Raw genomic sequence first — 11,763 nt, 5'->3', positions numbered from 1 at the left:
TTAGAGTCGACTTGACGACTCTAATTAGACGACTTGCTCTGATGACGAACGTCGGCTCTTCTTTGCTGTTTACTCTGCGTTCACGCTGAGCAACAGGATCCGGACAGCTTCAGTTCATTCATCTACAGCTGAGCGACCAGGAAGTCAGCTGATCTGAACGCTCAACAAGCTCGTCGCCACGGCTGAACGTTTCAACTTTTCATCAGTTTTGTGTTTTATCATTAATTATGGCCAAATAAAATCCATAATCATATGTCTGGTAACTGTATTCTTGAAATTTTACTTCACTCTAGTGAGCTAGCTAGCCAAGTGGCTACAGCTATCTGGATGTGATGGGATAGTTAGGCTAGCTAGCTTGTTAGATTAGCTTGTTAGTTTTATAAAAAGCATCACAGCTGTTCTTTGCTAGTTGTGTTTACTGTTTAGTAGCAGTTGGACCATTTTGAAAATATTTTAGGCTGAGGACAGGTCACCTGACCAATTTTCTTGTCTCCGATTGGTTGATGTTGAAACCTTGCCAGAAAACTTTGCTCTCCGATCAAGCTTGGCTAGATTTCAAACTGATACTGTTTTCAGTGACAAAAGTTGCTAGCAAATTTTGCTCCAAATTTGCCCAAAAATTTTGTCTGTCTATCATTACTTTAATAATATACATATATAGTTTCACAGGATACTTCATGGATAGATGAAGCATTGTACAAAAAACTATAATATGAAATCTAGACCCAGTGACCTTTGAACACATTCTGTATATGTTTTATAAATTCTCCTTTGGATAAGCTCTGAGTAACATCAGGAAACTTAAAGCTGCTTAGCACATTCATACATCTTGGAAAAACAAATCTGAACCGCTCCGGTGCGACTGAGCGCCGACTCTTTACCAGTTAAAGTCTGTTACAGATTAATCTGTCTCTGCTTCTCTGTTGTCAAGTATCTGTAACAGATGACCAGAGCATTATACTGCTGTAAAACTGGAGCTTCACATGTAGGACTGACAGACAGTGACAAAAAATCGAATTGCGGTTATTTGACAGAATATTGCAATTGCGATTTAGACTTAGATTCATATCATTGTTTTTCTTGTCATACATTTTTTAGAACTTTAAAATTGTTTAAAGAAAAGTGATTTTGTTAAAAAAAAAAAAAGAAAAAAACTAGATGTGAGTGTGCAGGATTCACTGAGTTCATGGACCAGAGATTACCTGCAGCTCTAAAACTCCTTGTTCACAAATCCAGTTTGGACCAAACTCTCTCTGAAGAAGCTAACTGCAGACTCTGAGATTTGGAAATTGAAGTTCATATTGCGATCTCAATTTTTTTTCGATTAATTGTTCAGCTCTTGTCATCATTTTGTGCAACCGGTAGCCTCTTTATTTTTCCAGCTTTAACACCGGCACAAAACGTTATGTGACTCTTCATCAGCTCGCCTTACTCGACCCGATACTTTCCACAGCAGATACCTTGCTGCTCTTCTAATCGCTGCAATACTATTTCCTTGCAGAGATGTGAGAAATGAGACATCAAGACAAGCTGTCATCAAGCTGTTTCAGGTCAGCTGCTCTCATTTCCAACCCAAAGGAAACAGTGAAAAGCCTGAACATGTATTCTGTGAACAGGACGAAACACGCAGTTCAGGTCCAATCCCATTCGCGGAGAGCTGCCTTCCATACGCTTTCAATGGTAATTTTATGTTAATTTATTCACCAACCATCCGCTGGTAGAGGTTTTTCACGGAGAATTAAACTTGAGAATTCCCAAATTAGAGGAAGCAGCTTGACAGCACCGAAAACACCGGCAGACTTCACCGAGTTCATCTCACCGCTCTGTCATTCACTCTCTGTTTCTGTTGAGTGCACACACACACACACACACACACACACATCCACACACACACACACACACAGAGACAGACAGGCATGCACACACTGAATCATATCTTAAAATGTGGGCTGTATTTGTTCCCTCTGTCTTTATTTCTGTGTCATCTATATTTATATCTTTGGTTTGACAAAACGGCCTCATTAAAAATCACTTTGTAAATTAATATGGCTTATTGTTTTCTGTTAGTCACTGTTTTGTTTTCCTTTTTGCTAGAAGTTTCATCACAACACAGTAATGTGTTAACAAAATTCCTTTCCAGACGACCGCTTGAAAGTGGATTTAAAGGTTTCGCCGTGGCCAGAATTGGCAGGACGAAATTTACTCGCGCACTGTGGCGAAAAATAGGCGGGGCCAGAAACCTCGCACTTACCTCGTGCTGCCACTTGGGGCGCCAACGTGCGAAGATGCCCCGTGCGGCTTTAGATTCAGATTGCGAGAACATCCAAGTCATCGTTGCGTAACAAATTAAATAGATGATTCATCCATCCATCCATTTATCCTAATTTATTATATATGAGTAACTTTTTTCAGCCTGCCTGCTCCTCTGCTGTTCTATTGCTCTGTCTGGACGAGTGAGCCCATGAGCTGAGAGAAAGAGAGAGAGAAAGAGAGGTAGAGAGAGAGAGAAATGTACAGCGAGAGAGAAGAAAACACCGTCTATGACCCCCCTCCTTCTCTATTCTCTCTTTATGTCTCACGCCCTCTCTCTCTCTCTCTCCCGCTCTCTCTCTCTCTCTCTCTCTCTCTCTCTCCCGCTCTCTGTTGGCTGTGTGCAGTGAACTGAAGTGAGAGAGGGAGAACGAGGGAGAGAAACATTAAGAGCGAGAGGAGACACAGCGGGAGGATAAAGAGAGGGAGAGAGAGACGGAGAGAAACAGTGAGAGAGGCATAAAGGTAGAGAGAGAGAGAGAGAGAGGCGACGAGAGCGTGGAAGAACGGCTATAACCGTCCGACGGAGACGAGTGTGTATTTATAGATGGATAGATGAAGAGATAGAAAGGCAGCGAGGAGAGAGAGAGAGGGAGGAGACGAGAGAGAGAGGTAGAGGTACAGAGAGAGAGAGAGGCTGACAGACAAGAATCCAGACACAATAAGAAGAGAAGGAAGACAAAGAGATAAACACAGGAGAGAGAGAGAGGGGCGAGAGACCATGCTGAGGAGGAAGAGGAGCGTGTCGTTTGGAGGCTTTGGATGGTAAGTGTGTGTGTGTGTGTGTGTGTGTTTGTGTGTGTGTGTGTGTTTGTGTGTGAGAGAGAGAGAGAGAATTGTCAATGCTGTCATTTAAAGCAGGTCAGCAAGACTTTGTGTCCTGACATAGTGTGTGTGTGTGTGTGTGTGTGTTTTAGGTTGTTCACCCATTGATCAGCCGGTGAACCGGTCTGTGATCTCATCACTTGTATTACTCACACTTTTGGGTGTGAGTTCATTGCCAGTCTGATCTGCACTGAAATGACATCACAGTTACATCACAGCGCACATCGCTAACATCACAGGATTTAAAGGTTCTGCATTATTCAGTTTTAATGTTTTTGTTTTCAGATCTACTGTGGCTCAGGATGAGACTGATGCTTTGGAAATACATGTGCTTTATTTTAGTTTCTTAAATGAGTTTTAAGACATTCACCTGCTATCAGATTAATCGGAAAAGCAAATTTCCAACTTGTAAATTTCACATTAACGCCATTGAAAATTGGTTGAAGTCGGAAAGTCTTAGTGTCAGTCAATGGTAAGAAAACACTCAAAGGAAAAACAGTCAATGTACAAATGTACTGGCCAATTTGCACATTACCCGACATTGTGGTACATGTGTACATGGACTGGTCAGTTTGTACATGTACCAGCGATGTGGTACATGTACAAACAGCTCGCCAAAAATTCCCACATATCTTTTTATCTTATTTTATCTGCACATGCCCCGGTTCATGTGAAAACTATTTACATTTGCCGGTTTGTTTGTTTGTAGTTCAGCGATCTCTCTCAGCTTCACTCCAATGTAAACAAGACGCACATGTTTTACGTCCGATCACGAGGCTCCATCTGATTGGTTTAGCTGTCAGTTCACACAGTCCAGTCTTAAAACATTAAAGAGGCAGACATCGTGTTGGTCTAAAAATAGAGTTGGGAAGCGGGAAGAACATTCGCATTTTATATTTAATGTGGCCGACAGGAAGATTTACAGCAGCTACAACAGAAGAATAAGGTTTTAGTTTTACATCACCAACGTTACAGAAACCAGGAAGGAGGTCAGGGGTCAGAGGTCAGTTCCACTGGTGTCTGATATACGGTCTGAAGGAGTTTCCGACCAGGAAGTGCCACATGAACACCTTATCATGTCGGATGATCACGTCTGCGACATCGGGATTGGAGCTGCAGCAGGAATTAGCCGAGTTATGATGTCATCGCTCTTTCCAACATGGCTGAACAGAGCGCAGACTCGTATGTGAACTGAATAAATTTCATACAATAAAGCTGAAAATTAACCACAAGTACAAATTGTAGACATGGCTATTCCTTGATAACTATAGTGCTACAGCATTCAATTTCCTGTGGTGTTTACGTTCATAATCCACTGAAATAGCTGAAGATTGCTTGGTAGCTAGGCTACCTCTAGCTCGATTGCTAACGTTAGCCTAGAAGGCTGCAGTGTGTGGAAACAGTTGAGCAAACCTTCTCCATTTTCTGACCATAAAACAGGTGAACGCAAACTACTGGGATGGCCGAGTTGTGACGTATTCCCGACGTCAGTTGAATGCGGGGTCAGTCTTCTAGTGACAGAGCCTGGGAGCTCTGCATTATTATATGCAACTATATTGTTTTGCTTCATTCCAGTGCACACAATCATATCGTTCCCTCATTTTGGATAATTTAGTTTTTAAAGCTACGCTAAGCGATTTTTTCTGACCACTAGGTGACAGAAACCTCAACACATTTTGTAAGCACACACAGTAAACCTGCTGGACTACAGAAGCCCCGTAAGGACAAACAAATATCGCCGGTTACACGCCACTCCTCCGACCTCGCGATGGTTGTAAATAATGTCTGCAACCATAGTAACGTTTACTTCAGACCAATATGGCGGCTACCATTGCCTGGATAGAAAATGTGAGAATGTCTCACAACACTTAACCTCCGTCTCTTTCAAAATAACGATGATAATGTTACGTAACGTAACGAGTGCATTTCGATTTCACCGCTTTCCGTTTTCCTGTTGCACGCTACACACCTGCTCCTCCGGGTCTCGCGTGAACGTCGGTGTCAATGACGTCGTAACGCCAGTCAGGCAAACTAGGATCTAGGGTTACTGATTCCGATTTAAAGTATGTAAATGAAAACAAAGAGTAGTCTACATTTTGGTGGCGCAGCTAATTGATAAGCTTTACTTGATATCGTGAACCATTTTTCACCTCCACGATGCCTATCGTCACGTTTTTGGATCGCGAAAGTTCGTCCCACGATATATCGTTACACCCCTACTTTGTATGTAACGTGAGCGCACGTTTTATATATCGTGTGCACACAGTAAGGCTTTTCACACAGCACATGCTTAGCCTGGAGTTATCTTAACCCCAGGATTAGCTTAACCTCTTTTCACACACCGACATGTAAGACATTTAGCTAACTCTTAGCCTTTCATGATTCACACAGCGTTCTTGTTAGCCCAGGGCTTACATGTCGAATATACTGTAGGCCAGGGGTCTCAAACTCAATTTACCTGGGGGCCGCTGGAGGCAGAGTCTGGGTGAGGCTGGGCCGCATCAGGTATTCCACAAGAAAAGCTTTGTTAAAAAAATTCCAATCTTCTCAAATGTCTTTATTTTTATTTTTTAACACAAAATAAGATTTAAACGTCTTTATTAACAGTTCTTTAACCTCAATGGGTTCTTCTGAATATGAATTGTCCTGAACATGAATGGAACATTGAAGAACATGAACTGTTCTTCTGAATATGGCTTCTCTTGCCTACTCCTTGCTGCTAGAGACCTGGCAGTAGTCATAGAAACAAAAAAAACAAATGACATCATATAGAAATATATGTAGTGTTCATCGTGTGAGGCAATGCAAATAGCGCGATGCAAATAAAAAATAATGACCCACAAATAACGGTGCGACCCTATAATTGGTCCGGGTTACCGGGGACTGTTATCGCCGACGGACAGGTGTCGCTATGTGACTGCAGACTACATTAGGCTACATTGAGTTCCTTACTTTTCTTTTATCCCGCCGCGTACGCATCACTTTGATTTATTTTGTCAGAGAGAGACATATATACGTATAATGTCCCGCTGGGCAGCAACTTAAAAAACTTTTTTTTGGAAGTGTTGTGAACGCAGCGCGCTGGGACGAATGTCCGCGTGTGCCCAATAGAAACGAGGCAGCCAGCCAGGCACGGAAGAAAACTCTCCATGGCAACGCTGCTGTAACTTTCACTCATTGAGAAATGTTTCTCTGCTTGCATCAAGCCCGGTCGATGTCCCACCCCCGAGAGCCATATACCCCACCGTGATTGGTAGGTTCGTTCAGCTCCGCACACAATACTGTAAAGTGCCATCCATATAAAACTCGCGGGCCGCACTAACATTAAACTTTCATATTAAGGTGGGGGCCACAAAATATCGTCTCGCGGGCCGCAATTGGCCCGCGGGCCGCGAGTTTGAGACCCATGCTGTAGGCCCTTTTCACATCGTCATGGTAACAGCTTCCATGTTGAGAAACCGGTACATCACAACTTCCTGTGGCAACTTTCTTTTTGCGAATTATTGTTTGACAAACCAATCCAATAAAAACAACAGAATTGTAATGGTCACTAGCACTAGATAGATAACGTAATAACGTTATAAACGAGGTGATGACTGCCAAGAGATGACAGCAGACGAGGAGAAACTGAAGCTAAAACTCTCCTTCATAATTGAAGAGGGAACTTCAGAACTTGTAGCGTTTCTCTAGATTCAGAGTCGATGAAAACAGATCAGAGTCTTTATACTTCACCAGTGTTCATTTAGGCTTTGTTCAGACTGCAGGCGAATCCGATTTGTTTCTCAAATCCGATCTTTAGTTCTGACTGTCCACACTGTTATTTGCAAGACCAGGTTGGATTTGTGTGTTTAGGCACCGTTAAGCTATCTGCATTGGTTGCCGTGGTAACGACGTCGTCGTGTGTACGCACGGTAACTGACGGCACGTTTTTCAAATACGAAACCAAAACCAAAAAAGCTGCAAATGCAGAATGGAGCCGCACCACCTCTTCCTCCGCACCACCGGACGGTCGGGTCGCGGTACAGAAGTCCTCGTCGCAGCAGAACAACTTCCCCGACGGTAAAGGCTGTTGTTTACGTTCTCCATTTTCATTTCTGGCGCTCTGGATGTGACGCCAACGGCACGTGTCGCGCTGTGAGAGACGATAATGACAGTTTGAAAACCGTTTTAAGCGGTTAGAGCGGTCAGACTGACGCATCTGTAGAAATCCGATTTGAATCACATACAAATGTGGCTTAAATCTGATTTGCAAAAATCGGATTCCTTGTGGTTTTTTGCTGTTCAGACTTGATAAAATCAATCCGACTCCAATCTGGATATGCCAAAAATCAGATTTGGGCTGCAGTCTGAACAAGGCCTTAGAGCAGGTTGTGTTTAGTGAAGGCCAGAGCTGGCAACCGGAAGTTGTGATGCACCGGTTTCTCAACGCAGAAGCTGTTACCATGACGATGTGAAAAGGGCCTATTCTGTGGTAATAAAAGCACTTGAGCCCATAATGCCATACAGCGTTGCTTAGCAACGTTGTGAAAGGAGAAGTTACTTGATTGGACAACACACAAGTGACGCACACAGCCAACAGACAATCCTGTTTTTAATTGTTTTTTACAATTTTCTGGGGAAAACCCTGAAAAGTTGGGGTTAACCTCCGGAGCAGGTCGGCCCGGGGCTAGAGTCGGGGTTATCTCACTTTGTAATTTGCCTGTGTGAAACGTTTGTTATCCCAGGGCTGAAACACAAGTTAACCCTGGGGTAAGTGCTGTGTGAAAAGCCCTAATAGCATGTCATACACTCAAGTTAATACATTTGTTCTCTACAGCCTCCATATCCATCCACTGAGGGGCAGGGAAACTGGTTTGCTGCATTTCACCAACTTCTCTCTAACTTAATTTCAAGGTATTGGGAATTGTGTCATCATCCTTCAAACTCAGGAAGCCGAGCTCCTGTAATGTGAAATGTGAGACAGCTGAACCAGCTGAGAGCCACACAGTCTGTTGTGAAGCAGACAGACAGGACTGAGCGGGACTCAGAGAGAGAGACAGTCTGCACGTCACCTGACAGCATCAGTTCATTTGAAACATGGAGGACACAATTATTGATAAGTCGTTATTGATAAGTTGGTAAGAAGAAAGAGAAAACGGTTTATCAGAACCTGACAGATAAAGTGTTTGAAGCATAAACGTTACCATGGTTACGGTACGTTCTAACTCATATATGTCAAACATCACCGACATGGCAAACTCTGTGTGTGTGTGTGTGTGTGTGTTGGATTTCTCTATTCAATTTAAAACATTTAAGACGTCTTCTTTCTCCCATCAAACACTTAAATCATCTCTTTCATTCCATTTCTTTTCAACCTCTCTCTCTCTCTCTCTCCCCCTCTTTTTCTCTCTCCGTCTCTTCTTACCCTGTTTACACTTGGTTTTAAAATGCGTCTCGGGCGATCGGATCACAAGCGGACAGCCGAGACACATCGCCGTTTCCACCTGTGTTTATCATGCGTCTCCAAGGCGTCCGACTGACCACTTGTGTTCAGATGTCGTTACCACCTACGTCACGTCCGCTAGAAGGTCAAAGGGCGCCGCGCACGGTTATTACGTCAAGCGCCAGATTTGTTTAGCACGGGCTAGCTAAGAAAACAACAACGTTTCAAGAACTAATACACATGTACGGGCTCTTCCAACTGTTGAGATTGACAGGACCGTTGGCGCGCTGTCACCATAACAACCACCACGTCCTGCACTGATGACGTATTCTCCTGTTGCGTCCTTGTCGGGGACGCATCAGGACGCATTAGTGTTTACACTACAAAAGATACGTGGTCAAATGTGTCCCAGACCACCTCGGCAAGTGGTTTGAGTTCAATGTTACATCTCTCTCTCTCTCTCTCTCTCTCTCTCTCTCTCTCTCTCTCTCTCTCTCTCTCTCTCTCTCCTTCTCTCTGTCTCTCTCTCCCTCTGTCTCTCTCTGTCTCTCTCTCTGTCAAATTCAAATTCAAATTTGCTTTATTGGCATGAATGTCATAACAACAATATTGCCAAAGCATCAAGAATCAATGTCTCTCTCTCTGTCTCTCTCTCTCTGTCTCTCTCTCTCTCTCCCTCTCTCTTTCTCTCTGTCTCTCTTTCTCTCTCTGTCTCTCTCTCCCTCTGTCTCTCACTCTCTGTCTCTCTTTCTCTCTCTGTCTCTTTCTCTCTCTCTCGCTGTCTGTCTCTTTCTCTCTGTCTCTCTCTCCCTCTGTCTCTCACTCTCTGTCTCTCTCTCTCTGTCTCTTTCTCTCTGTCTCTCCCTCTCTCTCTCTCTCTCTCTCTCTCTCTCTCCCTCCCCCCTCACTAAATCTCAGTTTTGCAGTCGGCCTGTCTAAACCTCACTGTGACCAGAATACACAACTGTGTGTGTGTGTGTGTGTGTGTGTGTGTGTGTGTGTGTGTGGAAACTCTTACACAAGCCTCCTTTTCAATCATTCACTCTCTCTCCTCTTACTTTCTAATCTCTCTCCCTCCTCTCTCTCTCTTTTTTCCTCCCTTCCATACCTCCTTCTATCCTTCCCTGACTCCTTCTATCCCTCCTTACCTCCTTCTATCCCTCCATAACTCCTTCTATCCTTCCATACCTCCTTCTATCACTTCTTATCTCCTTCAGTTCAGCTTTACCTGCATTACATTAAAAAAAAAAAAAAAACAATATTGCCAAAGCGTGTAAGCAGAAATTAATCAACATCTCCTCACTTGTATCAGTGTGTGTGTGTGTGTGTGTGTGTGTGTGTGTGACAACCATCTCTCTTATTATTTTTGTCTCCCTTCCCTCTCTCTCTATCTCTCTTCTTTTCCCCATCTCTCTCCCTCCATAATAATAGAAAAAAAAGTGAATTTTAAATAGAACGCAGCGTTTCTCCTGAAATTTACCCATAAGCCCCTTCACCTCCCTCCTCCTCCCTCCCCCCAGTGTTTAGACAGAGCCAGCTAATAGAGTTTCTCTATTAAATAATGCAGGAGTGACTTCAGGGCGACTGGAGGAAGAGTTTATATTAACATTACCCCCCCCTCACCCCCTCCTATTCATCCCTCCTTCACTCCTTCACTTTTCCTCCATTAAATCAGTATATTATATTTCCAGATGAGACTTGTCAAAGTTCTGCTTTTATTTGTGTGTCACTCTACTTGTTTGTAACCTGAAGTGTTATATTACAGGTGAACAAATCCAACTGACCGCTCCGCTAGGTTAGCATTTAGCCAAAATGTTTTGTTAGCTGACCAAACTTAATAAATTCATACCTGCTCTGCTAGCTCAATCTACCTGTAACTAAAATATTCACTGGACAAGCAGGTAGACCAAGGAGGTTCTGTACAGACAGACAGTGATGTAACTCTGGGCAAGCGAGCATCACACAGTATGAGGTGAGAGAGCACAGCTTCTTAGCATCGGAAAAACTTAATACACTGCTTTGCTAGCTTTCATAGTAGTAGCAGTAGCAGCAGCAGTAGTAGTAGCAGTGGCAGTAGCCTAGTAGTAGCAGCTGAATGCACTGTAATCAGATTGATGTAATCTGATTACTTTATTAGATATATAATGATTCATCTGCTGCCGCTCCCAACTCTCTCTACTCTCTAGTATGAGACTCTTTGCCAGTGTGTGTGTGTGTGTGTGTGTGTGTGTGTGTGTGTGTGTGAGAGAGCAGATTTAGCAGCATCACTGTGTTATTTATGACCTGTGGGAATGGAGTTTTCACCGAGTCATCATAGGAGGCTTTTAACGTTTAAGTCGATCACTCACTTTCTCTCCTCTCCTCCTCTCCTCTCCTCTCCTTTCATTGCCTCTTCCTCCTCTCCTCTCCTCTCTTCCTCCTCTCCTCTCCATTCCTCCTCTCCTCTCTTCTCTCCTCTCCTCTCTTCCTCCTCTCCTCTCCTCTCTTCCTCCTCTCCTCTCCATTCCTCCTCTCCTCTCTTCTCTCCTCTCCTCTCCATTCCTCCTCTCCTCTCCATTCCTCCTCTCCTTTCCTCTCTTCCTCTCCTCTCCTCTCTCCTCCTCTCCTCTCTTCTCCATTCCTCCTCTCTTCCTCCTCTCCTCCTCTCTCCTCCTCTCCTCTCCATTCCTCCTCTCTTCCTCCTCTCCTCTCTCCTCCTCTCCTCCCCATTCCTCCTCTCCTCTCATCTCCTCTCCTCTCCTGGTTTGTTTCTATATAAACATCAATGTGAAACTAGGGGGTTAATGGTTAAAACCAAGTTTAATGTCCAACCACACACACACACACACACACACACACACCCTGCTGTTTATTTAGCAGACAGTGTGTTGGAACATCAACTGGCACCTCAGTTAGAAATATAGCTAAATGTTGACAGAGTTGACTGTGTGTGTGTGTGTGTGTGTGTGTGTGTGTGCATTTTTATGAGCCTTTGCCTGATGGAAAATATGCAACATCAGGCTACCGATCACTATCTGTGAGTCTTTGTGTGTGTGTGTGTGTGTGTGTGTGTGTGTGTGTGTGTGTGTGTGTGTGTGTTATATTGACATACAAACTTCACCTGTGTTTCAGCTGACACATCGGGGAGGAGATGATGACTATAATTTCATTTTTGGGTGAACTATTCCTTTAAAATTTGGTTCTTTATGGAGCCAAACTCATGAAAG

This window comes from Centroberyx gerrardi, chromosome 11 (assembly GCF_048128805.1).
Source record: "Centroberyx gerrardi isolate f3 chromosome 11, fCenGer3.hap1.cur.20231027, whole genome shotgun sequence".
Classification (NCBI taxonomy): Eukaryota; Metazoa; Chordata; class Actinopteri; order Beryciformes; family Berycidae; genus Centroberyx; species Centroberyx gerrardi.
This window is presented reverse-complemented; position numbering follows the sequence as displayed.